This window comes from Stegostoma tigrinum, chromosome 3, assembly GCF_030684315.1.
Source record: "Stegostoma tigrinum isolate sSteTig4 chromosome 3, sSteTig4.hap1, whole genome shotgun sequence".
Classification (NCBI taxonomy): Eukaryota; Metazoa; Chordata; class Chondrichthyes; order Orectolobiformes; family Stegostomatidae; genus Stegostoma; species Stegostoma tigrinum.
Window position 1 is genome coordinate 44253572 of NC_081356.1, and position 18716 is coordinate 44272287.

Consider the following 18716-nt stretch of genomic DNA (forward strand, 5'->3'; position numbering starts at 1 on the left):
CCAACATTTTATGAAGTTTTGACATGACTTCTTTGCTCCAATATTCATTGCCACAGCTAATGAAGATAAGCATCCTGTAAGCATTTTTTTACCACTACTTGTGCTAACACTTTCAGTGATCTATGGGCTTGTACACCAAGCTCACTTTGGTCTTCAATACTTCCTCGGCACCACCATCCATTGTGCTTATTCCTCCCATATTAGACCTTCTGAAATGCATCACCTAACATTTGTCAGGATTAAATTTCATTTGGCATTGCTGTGCCCAATTTACAAGCTGATTAATATCAGATTGTAGCTTGAGACCAGACACATCACTGGCAATAACATCATTATTTTTGTTCACATTCAAGTTGTTAAAGTATGAAACGAACAGCAAGTATCCCAGCATCAATTTGTGGTGTGCTGTCAGTCGCAGGCTTTCAATCACAAAAACAACCCTCTATCTCACCCTTTGCCTCTTATTTGCAAGCCAAGTTTGGATCCAGTTTGCCAACTTGCCTTGTATCCCAAGAGCTCTTACCGTTTGGACCAGACTTGCAAGTGGGGCTTTATTAAAGACTTGACTGAAGTCCCATCAACTGCACTAACCCTCATCATTACATTTAGTCACCTTTTCAAAAAGCTCAATTAAATTAGTCAGACAGAATCTGTAACAAATCTATACTTACTATCTGTGATCAATTCCTGTCTTTCCAAGTGTTGACTAAAGCTGTCCTTCAGAACTTTTTCCATTAATTTCCCACTCAGTGATGTCAAATAGGTCTGTAAACATTGTCTATTTCATAAAGTAACAACATATTTATGTCTTCAATATTCTAATTTGTTTTTATGTTCTTGCACAACCTAATTGATGAGTGACAAGGTCGAATTGCTGTTGCTCTTTGCTGTGAAAAGTTCCAAAATGGTAAATGCTGGCAATACCCATTATTATTATGCATGCTCCTCTACCATTCCAAGGGGATTAGAATTGGATCTAGGCAAATAAAACTACAGTTGAACAAGGACCAACTTCCAAGACATGGAATTGCAGGGACAGTCAGGGTTTCTGCCCTTGAAATGGAAGGGTCATGCAAACAAAGCCAGAGATCCTTAGAGGGTTAAAAGAGATAGAAATTACAGAAAAGTAGATAAAAGCGTGCTAATGACAGATGACAAGTAGAAACTACAACAGTAAAGTTTCCTTAGCTCTAGAGATCATAGGGCTACTCTCTCACTGAAGAAAATCAACCAGCAGCGGTTTAACATGAGGGTCACAATGACATGGGCAAGGGGAGAGGTTGAGAAGGAGGGACCTTCATAGTAAGCTTAGCCAGTATAGAAAATTGAACGCACAAAATTGGCACACATTTGCGTCACAAAAGAGCCATCCAGCTAAGTGAGCCAACTTTCATTTCCGAATCCTCTCTTCTCACTTGCCTACCTTGGCATTGTGCTGCTTCTTCGATATAGAGGGTCTCCAGCTTCAATAGCCTGCCATCCATTCTTAATCAGGTCACAAGCCGGTCAAGAGGTGAATAGTTGGCCAATTCAAGGAAGATCACAGATGTGCAAATGATTCCGATGAGATGCGGGATTCTATCCACCGTTACAAAGATGCTGATGCCCTCATGAGAAATCATGCCCTTTTTTCAAGATCTCAATAACTTTGTGCTCAATTGCACCATGGAACAATTTAGCTGTTTTCAAGGATGAGGAACCATCCATCAAATTGAAAAGCATTTACAGAAAAAAAATAAGGTTTCAGATACTCGAAAGAATTACTGCAGCCGAACCATGAACAGCACAGACGTAATTACTGCATGGTAGTTTCTCTTATACCTTTTGGTGACTTTGTCTACTTAGAGGCAAAATTGGAAATATTGATGAATTAGTCTCTGAACAGATTGCTAGCCTATGTATAGAATAAACGTGAACACAAAACTGCGTAAAAAATTTAGGGCAGCCCTGCCTCTTTATTCAGTTTTGTTTATTCAGTCGAAGCTTGAATAATCAAGTTATGTCCTTGCAACCCATTTATAGGTATGTTGTGTTTAAGCTACTTCATGATGTGAAACAAGTAAACCATTGAGAAGATGTGCTTATTGCCACCAGAAAGGATAAGAGATTTTAAGCCTTCTGGTGCCAAAATAGAAAATAAAATCAACAAACTCAAGGGGAAAAGGCATAACACCAACAAATACATGCTGACATTTGCTCATGACGTATTACCAGATAACCAATATTAACGATATTGCTGAACTTAGTGTTTATAAATGCCAAAGTGCCAAAAGAAATAAAAGGGTTTTTTTTAAGAACATCAACATGCTGGGCAACTAATGTACTTCAGATAATATTAGGGGAAGAAAAACTTTGTTAATAATTTGCTGGACACACTTGCACAGTCAAGAAACATGAAACTTATTTGTGCCATTGTGACAATTTTGTTAGCCGATTAACTTTTTTTGGAACATTCCTTTTGCCAGCAAATTTGGTGTATTGTCAGCTAACTCTGTTACCAGCCAACTCGCCTACTCCAAACCCTATCATTTTTGTCTGAATTGGAGATCCTGAAATAATCAGGCATATCAACATACAGCTAACCTTGGCACGCACAGGTGCAGAAATTTGATGATGTTCTATATTTGCTCCAAGAGAAAAATGGTGCTGTGTGTAGATTTTGACATTCTGGTTTATCATTTTCTAGGATTCTTGCTGCACAAAGTGATTCTTAAGTCTGTTCTTGTAACTAGTTTCTCCTGGAGCTGGTTGCTGGACCTTTATCAAAGGCTGGAGTTGAATAAGCAATACTCCATGTCAAGCATGGCCAACCAGGAAGCCTTCCCACTCTTCGCACCTGTCAGAGGAATATTAGAATGTTTTACAGGCTGATAAATAACCTGTTATGGCAGCAATAACAACAGAACTTCTTTAACCATTGAGACCTAAAGTATGGACTCAAATCCAGGTCAGAAGAAGTGATGTTTCCCAACACATCTGAAGACCTCGTGCATATCTGCAGATACCTGTACATTATCTTCACAAGTCATATACCACGTACAATGCTGACAAACTGGAAACTTGCATATTTTAAGGAATATTACTCCTGTTTCAAACCAGACTCGTCAATGGAAGGTTTTCATGAAAGAACCTTAATACATATTGGAAAACTATCAACTGGATTATGGTAGTGACATTGGTCCTTCCACAGGATATCTCCTAAAAATCTCATAAGAATGCAAGAAATAAAATTTAAACCTTCTTGAGGAGTAATCACTCAGTTAATAAACAGCCCAACTATTTGTGTACAATGCTTCTTCATTCATTACACACTGTTTAAACTTACAATTGCAAACAGAACCTTCTTGGCGTATTTTGATATATGCGCTTAAACAAAGAGTTGACATGAAGTTCAAGTGCTAACAATATGAGGATATTGTTTTTGCTTTGAGTATGGTTCAACACATCATTGCAAATTGCTTCATATTTTTAAGGGTTTCTCTCTAATTGACCAACATTTTTGCTCCAATCATTTGCCTAATAGCTAATGCAAAATCTGAAATGGTAAAGACATCTATTCAAAATGTCTTTTTAAGAAGAAGAAAGCCATGTGTTGGGGAATGATGGCAATGGCAAAAGAAGGCACTGAGAAGGGCAGCTGGAGCAATCATGGGGCGAGGAAGCTTGACCAGGGAGGGGAGAAAAGGATTTCCTCAGATAGATGTAAACCACAAGCTTATTCCATGAAGATATTTTTGACTTAAAGGTTTAAACTTAATTTCCCCTCAGGCTTGAATGATCTAATACCAGTGGAATAAATTCTTGCATCATGGTGTTTGGATCACCAATGTTCTCAAATCTCATATCTGGCACATTGAAGAATGGTCAAGTTTGAAAATCTAGTTCAAAATAGATGTCCAACAAAAAAAAATACTGCTTTGTATTGCAGGGCATTCTTCCCATCTCGAAGTAAATTTACTGGGAATGACTTTCAACAATTATATACAAAATAATTTTCAAATTCAGTTGAGGTACATTAGTCAATTCCTTGCAAAGGTTAAAAAATAGCTCATTTAAAATCTTTCAAACTTTACCTCTTAAGTGTCTAAACAGCGAGCTTATCTTTTAAGCACCCTGTAAGGCCAGTAAGTTAAATGGATCAAAGCCAAAATTGGAGAAGGGTGGACCTTCAAGTCTGCAAGGCAGACTTGAATGCCAGCTGCAGTTCACAACCTGCAGCGGAAACTATCTTCAAATAAGACAGAAACAGAAGTTGGTGAAAAAGCACAGCAGGTCTAGCAGCATCTGTAAAGAAAATGTCAGTTAACATTTCGGGTCCAGTGATCCTTCCTCAGAACTAATGGCAGCTGGGAAAATGTCAGTTTATATGCAGAAGACAGGGAGAGGGATGGGGTAGGGAGTAAACAATAGGAAAAAGGATAGGACCCAAATAAATTGAAGAGCAATTGCATAGACAAAGAAGTTGATAACAACCTGGCTAGGAGGGTGAATAGCTGTTAATGGGGGGACTGTTAGTGACTAACAAAAGGTAGTGTGCGATGACAGGCTGTGATAACAAAGCCTGGTGTGTGGGGTCGGGGGTGAGGACATGAGAGGGTTTAGGCCCTGAAATTATTGAACTTGATATTCAGTCTAGACGGCTGCAGGGTCCCAAGTGGAAAGTGAGATGTTGTTCTTCCAGCTTGGGCTGAGCTTCGCTGGAACAATGCAGCAAGCCAGAGACCAAGATGTTGGCCAGGGAACAAGGTGGTGTATTAAAGTGGCAGGCAACTGGAAGCTCAAGGTCTCTTTTGTGAGCAGAGCATAGATGATCTGCAAAGCTGTCACCCAGCCTATGCTTCATTTTCCCAATGTAGAGGACACCACATTGTGAGTAGTGAATGCAGTAGACTAGGTTCTGGGAAAAGCAAACAAAAAACACAATTTGCTGGAGAAGTTGCTCAGCAGGTCTGGCAGCATCGGTGAAGAAAAAAATCCTGAGTTAACATTTCAGGTCCAGTGACTCTCCCTCTGGGAAGTGTTGCTTCACCTGAAATGGTAAATTTGATCCCTTGGATATTGGAGAGGGAGGAGGTAAATAGGCAAGTGTTAAATCTTTGCATTGAGGGAAGCAAGAGAAGGGATGAGGGTGGAAGTGCGGAAAATGGGTCGGACTGGTTGATGGCCCTGTCGACAACAGTGCTGGGCAATCCTCAGTCGAGGAAGATGGTGGACATTTTGGAGGCTCCCTTTTTGAAACTGGCCTCATCTGAACATATACGATGGGGCGCGGAGGAATTGAGAGAATAGAATGGAGTCTTTACAGGAAACAGGGTGTGAGGATGTATAGTCCAGATCGCTGTGGTAATCTGAGTTTCTAGTGGATATTAATGGCCAGTCTATGCCCAGAAATGGAAACAGAGATATCAAGGAAGGGAACGGCAGAGTTAGGGATAGACCAGGTGAAAGTAAGGGCAGGGTAGAAATTAGAAGTGAAATTCATTAACTTTTCCACTTCCAAATGAGACAGGAAAGCAGCACTGATGATATCATTGGTATTTCAGAGTAAATTGTGGGTGGGGGCTGGAATAGGACTGGAACAAGGAATGTTCCACATACCTCATGAACAGACAGGCATAACTTGGGCCCATGTGAGTATCCACGGCCACACCTCTGACCTGAAGAAAATGACAGGAGTTAAAAGAGAAGTTGTTGAGGGTGATGACGAGCTTGGCCAAGTGGAGGAGGGTGGTGATGGGTGGGGATGGTTCAGCTCTTTGCTCCAAGAAGAGGCAGGCAGCCCTAAGACCCTCCTGGCAGGGAATAAGCATGTAAAAGGGATTGCACATCCATAGTAAAGAGGTGGTGGCTGGAGCTTGCAAACTGGAAATTTTGAAACTGGTGCAAAGTGTCAGAGAAATCACGGATGTACATGGGCAGGGAATGGACCAGGAGAGAAAAGACTGAGTCAAGGTAAAAAGACACAAGTTCTGTGGGGCAGGAGCAGGCTAAAACAATGGGTCGGCCTGCACAGTCCTGTTTGTGGATTTTTGGAAGAAGGTAGAAGCAAGCTGTGAGGGGTTAGAATATCAGCTTGAAGGCAGTAGGGAGGAGATGACGAGATGAAATAAGGCTGGTAACCATGGTTGATACAGTGGTTGACGTGTCATCATGGGGTTATGGTCCGTGGAAGGTAGGAGGAGATTTGAGAGCTGGTGCTCAGCCTTTGCAAGGTAGAGGTCAATATGCCAGGTTACAAAAGCACCAGCCTTGTCGGCAGGCTTGATAACAAAGTCAGGGTTTGATCTAATGCACGGAGGGCAGTCAGTTTGGCGGGAGATAGGTTGGAGTTGGTGAGAGGGGCAGAGCAATTGAGGCAATCAATATCATGCCAACAGTTCTCAATGAACAGATTGAGTGCAGGTAAAAGTCCAGAGGGAGGGCTAAAATCAAGTTGTAAAGGTGTGCAAATGTACTTCAATCGCAATTTGCCTATGGTAGGCTCAATTCTCCAAGTAGCTGCTCTGAGCTTTAAATACTGTTTAAGAATGATTTTGTTTTAATTAATACAGACTTCAGATTCCTCTGGCTGCTCCCCACTAATATAGATGTCTCATATGAGATTCAATCAGCTTTGTTGATGCTTGTGGTATCATGGGAACTGGCACAAATGAATTCCCACATTGCTTGAATTATTGTAAGAAATTTTTAAATTGGTGAACACGAGGATATGAGCCCGCGATTGCAGGAGACTGTCTAGTAAATAATTATTTCATAACTGTGCATGGTATTGACAATCTCTCCATTTAGAATCATTTGGTTGCATATTTTTTTTGAGATATATACTCCAGTTTGAAGCTCTCTCATATTAAATTAGAAGTCGATAATTTACACAAGGAGTCTGTTTTGGACCTATTACAAAGGGCATACAGGTCCAAGCTAAAATTATAAACACCATGAAGTTTTGTGTCCCACATGTGTGACTCGGCACTGGATGCTCACAGCAATAAAGCCCAAAATTAAAATTTTACTTTACAATTTTTACACTTTAAAAATGTCAAAAACAACTTACATTTCTGTATCATCTTGACTGTAGTAAATCTGTCCTGAGGCATTTGACTAGGAATATACACTAGCAATGTACACACTGTTCAAGCGGCCTTAATCACAGGCTTCACATTCCATTCAAATGTAGGCTGAATTGTTGATTTTAACTGTGGCACTGCATATCAGTTCATGTTCCCAGACTAGGTATGACAATAAAGTAGAGTTCTTGCATTATCTAGTCAAGTCATGTTAAAAGCTGGCAAACATGAATGGTTGGAGAAGACAATACTGAGCTTAGCCTAAGATTCTCCCACTGTGAAAGAGCAGAGTTAATACTTCGCTAAGTATTTTGATCATCAAGATCATCACCTGATCATCAAGAAATTGACTGGAGTGAAATTAGGGCTTTTCACATCCTGCACAACATTACTCTCATCTTCTTCAATGTACAGAGTAATGTTATATGCATCTCACAGGTTTCACAATGATAGAGAATTGGCTAACGAACAGAAACAAGTAAGTCAAGGTACACGATAATAAAACGTGAGGCTGGATGAACACAGCAGGCCCAGCGGCATCTCAGGAGCACGAAAGTTGACGTTTCGGGCCTAGACCCTTCATCAGACAGGGGGATGGGGGGAGGGTTCTGGAATAAATAGGGAGCGAGGGGGAGGCGGACCGAAGACGGATAGAGGAGAAGATAGGTGGAGAGGAGAATATAGGTGGGGAGGTAGGGAGGGGATAGGTCAGTCCAGGGAAGACGGACAGGTCAAGGAGGTGGGAGGAGGTTAATAGGTAGGAGATGGAGGTGCAGCTTGGGGTGGGAGGAAGGGATGGGTGAGAGGAAGAACAGGTTAGGGAGGCAGAGACAGGTTGGACTGGTTTTGGGATGCAGTGGGTGCAGGGGAAGAGCTGGGCTGGTTGTGTGGTGCAGTGGGGGGTGGATGAACTGGGTTGGTTTTGGGATGCGGTGGGGGAAGGGGCGATTTTGAAGCTGGTGAAGTCCACATTGATACCATTGGGCTGCAGGGTTCCCAAGCGGAATATGAGTTGCTGTTCCTGCAACCTTCGGGTGACATCATTGTGGCACTGCAGGAGGCCCATGATGGACATGTCATCTAAAGAATGGGAGGGGGAGTGGAAATGGTTTGCGACTGGGAGGTGCAGTTGTTTATTGCAAACCAAGCGGAGGTGTTCTGCAAAGCGGTCCCCAAGCCTCCGCTTGGTTTCCCCAATGTAGAGGAAGCCACACTGGGTACAGTGGATGCAGGATACCACATTGGCAGATGTGCAGGTGAACCTCTGCTTAATATGGAAAGTCATCTTGGGGCCTGGGATAGGGGTGAGGGAGGAGGTGTGGGGGCGGGGGGGGGGGGGTAAAGAAGTGTAGTATTTCCTGCGGTTGCAGGGGAAGGTGCCAGGTGTGGTGGGGTTGGAGGGCAGTGTGGAGCGAACAAGGGAGTCACGGAGAGAGTGGTCTCTCTGGAAAGCAGAGAAGGGTTGGGATGGAAAAATGTCTTGGGTGGTGGGGTCAGATAGCCCTTGACCGCATCTCCCGCAACACATCCCTCACACCCCACCCACACCACAACCGCCCAAAAAGAGGATCCCCCTCGTTCTCACACACCACCCCACCAACCTCCGGACACAACGCATCATCCTCCGACACTTCTGCTACCATCTACACGGAGGCTTGGGGGCCGCTTTGCAGAACACCTCTGCTCGGTTCGCAATAAACAACTGCACCACCCAGTCGCAAACCATTTCCACTCCCCCTCCCATTCTTTAGATGACATGTCCATCATGGGCCTCCTGCAGTGCCACAATGATGTCACCCGAAGGTTGCAGGAACAGCAACTCATATTCCGCTTGGGAACCCTGCAGCCCAATGGTATCAACGTGGACTTCACCAGCTTCAAAATCTCCCCTTCCCCCATCGCATCCCAAAACCAGCCCAGTTCGTCCCTCCCCCCACTGCACCACACAACCCGCCCAGCTCTCCCCCCCCCCCCACCCACTGCATCCCAAAACCAGTCCAACCTGTCTCTGCCTCCCTATCCTGTTCTTCCTCTCACCCATCCCTTCCTGCCACCCCAAGCCGCACCTCCATCTCCAACCTAATAACCGCATCCCACCTCCTTGACCTGTCCGTCTTCCCTGGACTGACCTATCCCCTCCCTACCTCCCCACCTATACTCTCCTCTCCACCTATCTTCTTTTCTCTCCATCTTCGGTCCGCCTCCCCCTCTCTCCCTATTTATTCCAGAACCCTCACCCCATCCCCCTCTCTGATGAAGGGTCTAGGCCCGAAACGTCAGCTTTTGTGCTCCTGAGATGCTGCTGGGCCTGCTGTGTCCATCCAGCCTCACATTTTATTATCTTGGATTCTCCAGCATATGCAGTTCCCATTATCACTGAAGTCAAGGTACAAGTATTTTTTCAGGTTGGTGAGTAGCTTCTCTTGGGATCAGTGCTGCAACTGTTTACAATCTGTATAAATGATTTGCAGTAGAGAATTGAACCTACTGTAGCCAAATTTGCAAACAATGCCAAAATAGTTGAAAAACCAAATTGCAAGAAGGATACAAAATTTGCTGAGAGATATTAAGTAAGCGAGCAAAACATTAACAAGTAGTGTGCAGTGTGGGAGAACGTGAAGTTGTTCATTTTCAAAGGGAGAACAAAAGAACAGTTTTATGTAAATAAAAAAATTGCAGAAAGATGCAGCAGAAAGGGATTTAGGGTACTTGGGCATGAAACACAGAAAGCTCGCACACAGTTGCAGCAGATAATCATAAAGGCTCATGGAATATTGGATTCTATTTGGGTTTGAGTGTAACAGTAGGGAAATTTTATAACACCTGTAATAGGGGCTAGTGAGACGATTTTTGGAATACTATGAACAGTTTTGGTCCCCTGATGTAAGGAAAAGGTAACATTTGATTGGAGGAAGTTCAGAGAACGCTGATCCTAGGATGGCGGCATTGTCTTATGAACAAAGGTTAAACATGTTTGGACTTCACTATTTGGAAATTAGAAGAATGAAAGGTGAGCTTATTGAAACATTCAAAGGATTTTTAAGGGGTTTGACAGAGTAAATGCTGAGAGGATGTTTACCCTCATGCGAGAGTCCTGGGCTCGAGGGCATAATTTTAGAATAAAGAGCTGCCAGTCTAAGACTGAGATGAGGAGGAATTTCTTTTCTCAGATGGTTGAGAGTTATTGGAATGCCTTACCACAGGAGTACTGTGGGAGCAGAGTCCTCATGCATATCTAAAGGCTAAGATGAATTCAGTAGGGGCAGTAAAGGTTAGAAGGAAAAGGGCAAGAAAATGGATGAGGGGAAATTTGGAATAGCCATGATCCTATTGAATGGCAGGACAGGCTTAAGAGGCCAAACAAATTACTTCTGTTGCTATTTCTTATGGGTCGGCAAGGTTAGAGTTGCAGCCTCAGCATCCAGGATTGTATGACATTGGTCATGTGGTCAAAGTACTTATAGGTTTAAGCGTACATGGATTTGTACTGGATAGACTGAGTGACCGCTTTGCGGAAAAGACCCTGAACTACCCGTTGCCTGCTACTTTAACACACCACCCTGTTCCTTGGGCAATATCTCTGTCTATAGTTTACTGCAGTGCGGTAGCGAAGCTCAACACAAGCTGGAAGAACAACACTTCATTTTCCACTTGGGGACCCTGCAGCCCTCCGGACTCAATATTGAGTTCAATAATTTTAGGGCCTAAACTCTCCCATGTCCCAGTCCCCTACCCCACACACCTTGTTATCACATAGCCTGCAATTACACACCCCCTGTTGTTTGTCACTAACAGTTCCCATTAACAACTATTCACGCTCCCAGCCTGATCATTAGCAACTCTTTGCCTGTCCAACTGCTCTTCTCTCTCTTTAGGCTCTGGTCTATCATTTACTCCCTACCCTTACCCTTTTTTAATGCATATAAACTGATATTTTCCCAGCGCCACCATCAGTTCTGAGGAAGGGTCACTGGGCCTGAAACATTAACTGTTTTCTCCTTCACAGATGCTGCCAGACTTGCTGAGCTTTTCCAGCAACTTTGTTGTTGTTATTGATTTGTATTTGTTTCAGTGTTAAAAGGCCATTGTATAAATGAGGGAAGGGGAGGATTTTAAAAAAGAAATGTCAATCACAGCAAAAAGTATATATTTTTAAAAATCATGAATTTCAACTCAAAAATGTTTTGATTCTTGCAAGATTATGGAGTTACTTTAATAAATAAAACTGTCATATTGTGTGATTATAACATAGAAAAATGCACAGGGAGTATTTAAACAATACAATCAAAACTAACTGTGGTAATGCTCCAAAACAAAATGCAGTAAAGAAAGATATCAGATAGCAAACTAACTTTGCTCTTTCTACCCAGCCACCAAGCCCCATGATGCTCCCTCATAACCATTTTATACTGAAATTTATTTCATACATTGATGCATATAATAACCTTATAATTGCACATAATTAACATGTAATAAAGGGAAGTTACTTTGGTATTTCTTGTCATTTTAATGAAGTAGCTTAGTTTGCAAATAGCATGACAATCTTTAAAAAATTCAATCAGTAACAGTAAGAATTTCATGAAAATTTCTTGAACTGAGCCATTCTTTAGCCTTATTTCCCATATGAGGAAAAAGTTGATGGTGTGCAGACTGGAACATACGCATAACAATATTGCCTCTTTAGCAGTGCAATCCAGTTTTAGAAATAATTAGATGCCTCTGTCAATTAGTCAGTCAAGTTACGATGGTGAACAAAATGCAGTAATACTCTGTAGCTCAATTTATTTGGCAATTATGATTCTTGTGAAGTTAATGGAGAACTGTCTTGCAACGAGGAAATATTCATAATGCAAACCACAGGTGCTTGGCGATATCATTCTCCAAAAGAAAAAGTGACTAGCTAATTTAGGATTAAGAGTACCAATATCCAATAAATGTCAAGAACAGTAGATATATCAATCAATCAATCATTGACCTACCAGAAGATGAGGCTTTTCCTTGTTGGTCATGCAGGTGCCAATGCACTGTCGATAAATCATGCAATTCTTATAATTATCTGCCTTCAGTTTGGGTTGGAGATTGGTGTTTTCCTTCCTTCTGAAAGTAAATAATGCATTTTCTAAGTACAGCTTGTGCTAACACATGTAGTGTAGTGATTCATATTTTCCTTGTCAGCTTTGGGAAGATATTTCTTGTAAATAAGATGGAAGACAATTGACTGATTGGACCAAGCTTAGGACTAAAGCACAATGATAATAAACAAAATGCTTTTAATGGTGCATAAAAATTGATTGAGGCCATTGTCTTAGCAAAGAAAGGAACAGATGTCTGGCACAAATTACTTGGTTAAACCAAGTATACCAATATGTTTATCAATAATCATCTTGTACTCAATGATTTTCAGTATCATATTTAAAAGTGAATTGGTCATATATTAAAGGGAATGATTAGTCTAGTAACAAATGTTTTTGTTCACAAACAAACATTCTCTGAAAAAAAAACACAATCTCATCTGAATACTGTTTAATGCTTACTAAAAATGCAAGTTTTGTTAGATTTATTTAATCCCTAACCTTTCATCCTCAACAAGAATGCCCAGCAGCAGCACTATAGGATACAGCAGTCCAGGCTGAGGTATTTCATCTTATTAAAACTGTGCTGGGCAATCTGTTTTCTCAGTTTGTAGAACAGTGTTCCAGATAGCAATGGCTCTGGACAGCTTTTGTACATATCTGAATTTAGGTCCCCCTTGTTTTCTTATAAAGCTGTGGGCAATGCTGCCCTCAGTTGACATCAAAAATATCCTACAGAAATCTGTCAATTCAATTACTATACTGAAGATGAGAAATTCTTCGAACCATAAATATGTCCCATAGATGTGCGCTGATGTAAAAAGCAGTGCAGCTTTTTCAGTAATTTTTTTTTCCATTTTCTAAATGTGTCAGCAATTGTAATGCATTATATAACTTAAAATGATAAGATTGTTATAACACGAGATGATTGTGTGTAAGTGGTTTCATTATTCCATTTTTTTGTTAATTATAACCTGGTCAGGCATTGAACAAAGCATATCAGTCAAACAGCACAGATGAGAAAAGCACATTATACTAAGACTGACCTCAATACTCAACAATCCTAGAAGAAAAGATTTTGTGCTACAAAATAATCCAATTTTCTCTCAAATTTCCTTTGTCCCAGTGCACTGTGCCATATCAACATGAAAACCTGAGAAACAAGCTGACAGCCTAAACACAAACGTCACAATTTCCAGGGCATCATCTTCAAAACCAACTTTCTCACTTGCTGAAATTGTAATTATCCTCTGGACTCAAATTCAAACTGCAAGGAGGGGCAGTGACATCGTGGTCCACGAAACCACTGCTGGTTGGTGAACTGAATGGGATTTTGCAATAATGTCCTTCAGGGAAGGAAATTTGCCACCCTTACTTGGGCTGACATACATGAGACTCAGGACTGACAGAAATATGGATGATTTTTAACTGCCCTCTGAAATAGCCTAGCAAGTCATTCAGTTCAAGGACAGTTAGAGATGGGCAATCAATGTTGCCCTAACCAATGATGCCCACATGCTTTGATGGAAAAATTTAAATAAAGGCTCTCGTCATTGAACCAATAGCAACCACTAGCAATGTAAATGAGGAAGCCAGTCAAAACAAATAGGTTGTTAATTCCTCTTTTGTAGAAAGTACTACTCAAACCAGAATCACTGTCAAAAACTATCAAAATTATTCAAATAATCTTCTCAGTATTGTCTTTGCTGTGACATGTACTTCTAACCCTGTGTGTCAGAACTGAAAAAGCTATCAAATGATGTAGCAAGAGCATCAAACATTTACACTGTGTCAGGATTCTCTACACATTTCTTTTTTCTAACTTTTGAAAGGCAATCCTTGCAATGGTTGTTTGTTCATCCATCTTGATTCCTATCTAGTACCCATTGCTGTTCTTCCACACAGTCACCTACCGCCTAGAGATCAAGGAATGGTGACTTGGCCAACATAATTCCTAAGAAGCATTTGGCCAGTCAACAATGTGGGTGAGGGAGGGGAAGTTAAGGAGTGCTGAGAAGGATTCTCAAGGTCAGCAAGGGAGTCTGCAGTTGATTGAGAAGAAAAATGGAAAATGATAGAAGGGTTGCAGGATGCAAAAACAATAAAAGAGGGAAAACAAAATAACAAAAAAAATACAAAACTGTAAATAAAAGGAGGGGGAAGGTAATGACCAGAAAGGAAGAAGAACGGAAGCAAGAGAAGGGGGCTAAAAGTTTCTAATTTTGCATAAGGAAATCAAAAGGCAAGTTCATTTTTCAAAATAACCCTAGATTGTGGTAGCATGGATGGGAATAAGAAATGCCATGATAATGTTTTGATTAGGTCACAAGTAAGTACAGATGATTGGCAGACCAATGCAATTTGAATGTGAGATTTCAGTGGTGTAGCTCTGTCACAAATTAGTGCACTGATTCGAGATGGCGAAGACATCTGAAAGCCCATGGGTTTTTATACATTAGCAGGAAAAAACCCACACTTGGGACTCTGGCTGTTTGGAGTGGTCCTATTATCTTAGGTACATAGCAAAGACTCGTGGATTTATGGAGCATTAACTCAAAATGAATGCCTTATTTTAGAAAACAAAATAGAAAATGGATACTTAATTTTTGAAACAAATTGAAGCCGAAGGATAATTTCTCCATTTCCTGTCAATATACATGAAACTGCACAAGAGGGATTCACTCAGAATGAACAGAACACTGTCTGAAATCCATCAGGAGACCAAAATTCCAAGTTGGTCTTTTTGAGGAGCCAACCAATGTTTTTGTTTTCCCTAAAAACACGTACAGTTCCATGTACCTAAGATGAGGCTATCAGGGGCAACTTGCAAACTTTTCACTGTGCTCAATTGAATACATGGGACAATAAAGCCAATTCCGTTCAATTCAGTGTACCTCAACTGGTGTGAAGCCAGCAGACCTTGTTACTTCACTATATAAGCTGCTGCAAAATCTTGAATCTGTCTTCCACATTGCAGCAAAAGCAAAATCACTGAAACGTTTCTGGATTTCATTGAGAGAAGGAAGCTTGATAATAAGACTTCTAATAAGACTTTTGCAGAGATCAAATTTTCTTCTTTGTAGCTATTTGTGAGCATGCACGAAAGAGAAAAAAAAAAGTGTCATTGCAAATATATTGTGGATGCCAAGTCAAAATGTTCATCCTTTTTGACAAGGGGACAGTTCTAAGTTCTAAATTCTAAGCAGTGACAACATTCAGGTGAGGGTGAGAGGGCATTCTTTTTTCAAACATCTGTTTATCGTCAATCAAAAGATTGAAAGAAAACATTGGGAGATCATCCTTTCATCTATCTCCTGTCTGCAGCATGATTTATTAGCAGCAGATCTCAAAGTGTTCTTCTGTCAGAACGTCACAGTTACAGTTCTATAACAGATTCAGTCAAGAGCAATGTAGGCCTCAAGGCATAGTAATGCAGTCTGTGTAAAGTGTGATGACAAGGAGCTAGGACTGAAAGACAAAAATAATGTGGAATTCTCCAATGCATCATTGATAAAATCATGAATTCTGCCACAGTAATTGAACAAGTGGTGGCCATGATTACAAATGATCACATGATTACCATACATTCCCCCATTGCACATTCACAATGCAGTATGCTTTCATTAAAAAAAATTAAAGACACGAATGACATTGACTAACCACGAAATAAACAACTTCAGGATAATTTTAAAAGGCAGAAATGGCACACTCCGTTTGACTGTTCCTTTGTAAACATGATGCTTCTTTAATCCTACCTAGACTACATTTTCTTTGAATGTAAACTCTTTGGGGAAACTTAACTATTCTTTCCAAAAGAGCTGAACCAAGAGTCGTAAAACATAGGATAAGTATTTGTTTTTACATAGTGCCTTTCAAGGCTGAAGACAGCATTTTTCAGCCAGACATTGAAGAACTTCTAGAAATACACTGTTGAGAGAAACATGGCAGCCAGCTCTGTGTGCAGCAAGGTCCTGCAAACAGCAGAGAAAATAACCGGATAATCCCTTTACATGGTGATGGCTGATTTGTAGGATACAGGGATTTGTAAGATCCAAAATCATATGGGCTTATGTTGTCGTCAGATACTTGTCTTTAAACTGTTTGAATAAAGACAGTATTGACACATACAGAAACTGTAATGCTGCCATCCTTCTTCCGCACCTACACAGGCCCCAAACCCCACCTCTTCCTCCATTACATTGATGACTGTATCGACGCTGCCTCTTGCTCCCCAGAGGAGCTCAAAGTTCATTCACTTCACCAACACCTTCCACCCCAACCTTCAGTTCACCTGGGCCATCTCCAGCACATCCCTCACCTTCCTGGACCTCTCAGTCTCCATCTCAGGCAACCAGCTTGTAACTGATTTCCATTTCAAGCCCACTGACTCCCACAGTTACCTAGAATACACCTCGTCCCACTCACCCTCCTGCAAAAATTCCATCCCCTATTCCCAATTTCTCCACCTCCGCCGCATCTGCTCCCGCGATGAGGCATTCCACTCCTGCACATCCCAGATGTCCAAGTTCTTCAAGGACCGCAACTTCCCCCCACAGTGGTCGAGAACACCCTTGACCACGTCTCCCGCATTTCCTGCAACACATCCCTCACACCCCGCCCCCGCCACAACCGCCCAAAGACGATCCCCCTCATTCTCACACACCACCCCACCAACCTCCGGATACAACGCATCATCCTCCGACACTTCCGCCATCTACAATCCGACCCCATCACGCAAGACATTTTTCCATCCCCACCCTTGTCTGCTTTCCGGAGAGACCACTCTCTCCGTGACTCCCTTGTTCGCTCCACACTGCCCTCCAACCCCACCACACCAGGCACCTTCCCCTGCAACCGCAGGAAATGCTACACTTGCCCCCACACCTCCTCCCTCACCCCTATCCCAGGCCCCAAGATGACTTTCCATATTAAGCAGAGGTTCACCTGCACATCTGCCAATGTGGTATACTGCATCCATTGTACCCGGTGTGGATTCCTCTACATTGGGGAAACCAAGCGGAAGCTTGGGGACCGCTTTGCAGAACACCTCCACTCGGTTCACAGTAAACAACTGCACCTCCCAGTCACAAACCATGTCCACTCCTCCTCCCATTCTTTAGATGACATGTCCATCATGGGCCTCCTGCACTGCCACAACGATGTCACCCGAAGGTTGCATGAACAGCAACTCATATTCCGCTTGGGAACGCTGTAGCCCAATGGTATCAATGTGCATTTCACCAGCTTCAAAATCTCCCCTTCCCCCACCGCATCCCAAAACCAGCCCAGTTCGTCCCCTCCCCCCACTGCACCACACCACCAGCCCAGCTCTTCCCCCCGACCCACTGCATCCCAAAACCAGTCCAGCCTGTCTCTGCCTCCCTAACCTGTTCTTCCTCTCACCCATCCCTCCCTTCCACCCCAAGACGCACCTCGATCTCCTACTTACTAACCTCATCCCACCTCCTTGACCTGTCAGTCCTCCCTAGGCTGACCTATCCCCTCCCTACCTATACTCTCCTCTCCACCTATCTTCTTTTCTCTCCATCTTCGGTCCGCCTCCCCCTCTCTCCCTATTTATTCCAGAACCCTCACCCTATCCCCCTCTCTGATTACGGGCCTAGGCCCGTAACGTCAGCTTTTGTGCTCCTGAGCCTGCTGTGTTCATCCAGCCTCACATTTTATTATCTTGGATTCTCCAGCAACTGCAGTTCCCATTATCACTTATTTAATTATTCGGCAATTTGTATATTTTCTGTCCTTTCCGTTGCTAATTTGAAGAGTCAAACCACTGAATAATGAGTTGTGTATTAATGTCCAACAATGTAGCTCTGAACGTGGTATCTCTAAAGCAAGACCACACAGCACTAGTGCTGCTAATGACTGAGATCAGTCAGTTTCATTACTTTCATTCCTATTTATTGGCTCAGTTTGACAACATAATAAGAGCAAAATTTCTATTTGTCATGGTCTGAGTTATGAAGATGATGAAACTCAAATGGATGACAGCTGTTCAGAAATGTTATTTGGGGTCCCTTTCAGAACTCATGGGGCAGGTCCACTTTGCAATGCTATTGAACATTTTGATACAACTTTGGTCTGGAATAGCAGCACAAAGTGCATCACTCCCCAAGGGTTCCTCCTGTGAATATGTAGGACCGAATCGGTTTGGAGAAAATTAGACCTCAGCATTTTCCCAGATTCTTTTTGTACTCTTCAGCTGAAGACCATGCGTTTTTGTATTTTGCTGACAGTTTAAGAATGCCAACAGCAATATGGGGAGCTGGGCTCTGAGGAAATGGTAGGTCAAACAATATATCTCTCTACCAGGAGAGATTTACAGATTCCAGAAGGAGCAGAAGAAAACGTTGAACTATTAATTAGCGTGGATTAATTAACCTTACAGTGTAGAACAAGCTAAGTATATAAATCCATTGTCTTCACCATTCTTCTCTACAGCTTCTAATCAACAGTCCCACCACCATCTCAAGGGTAATTAGGGATGGATACAATAATGATAAAATCTGTCTGCAACACCAGCATCCAATAAATAAAAAAAGTGGCTTCTTTGTGAACTCCT

General features: G+C 42.0%; 1 protein-coding gene across 24 annotated transcripts in view; it reads right to left on the reverse strand.

Moving 5' to 3' along the window:
* Positions 1–18716, reverse strand: part of LOC125450923 (receptor-type tyrosine-protein phosphatase delta) — a 2532553-nt gene that overhangs the window by 1599435 nt on the left and 914402 nt on the right. For 22 of the 24 annotated variants that reach the window (XM_048527343.2, XM_048527341.2, XM_048527338.2 and 19 more), the window contains one exon: positions 12044–12161. The exons of 1 other annotated variant lie outside the window; for it this stretch is intronic. The gene's annotated coding sequence lies outside the window, so the exon portion shown is untranslated. The remainder of the gene's footprint in view (positions 1–12043; positions 12162–18716) is intronic. One more of the 24 variants, XM_059644540.1, reaches the window with a different exon arrangement.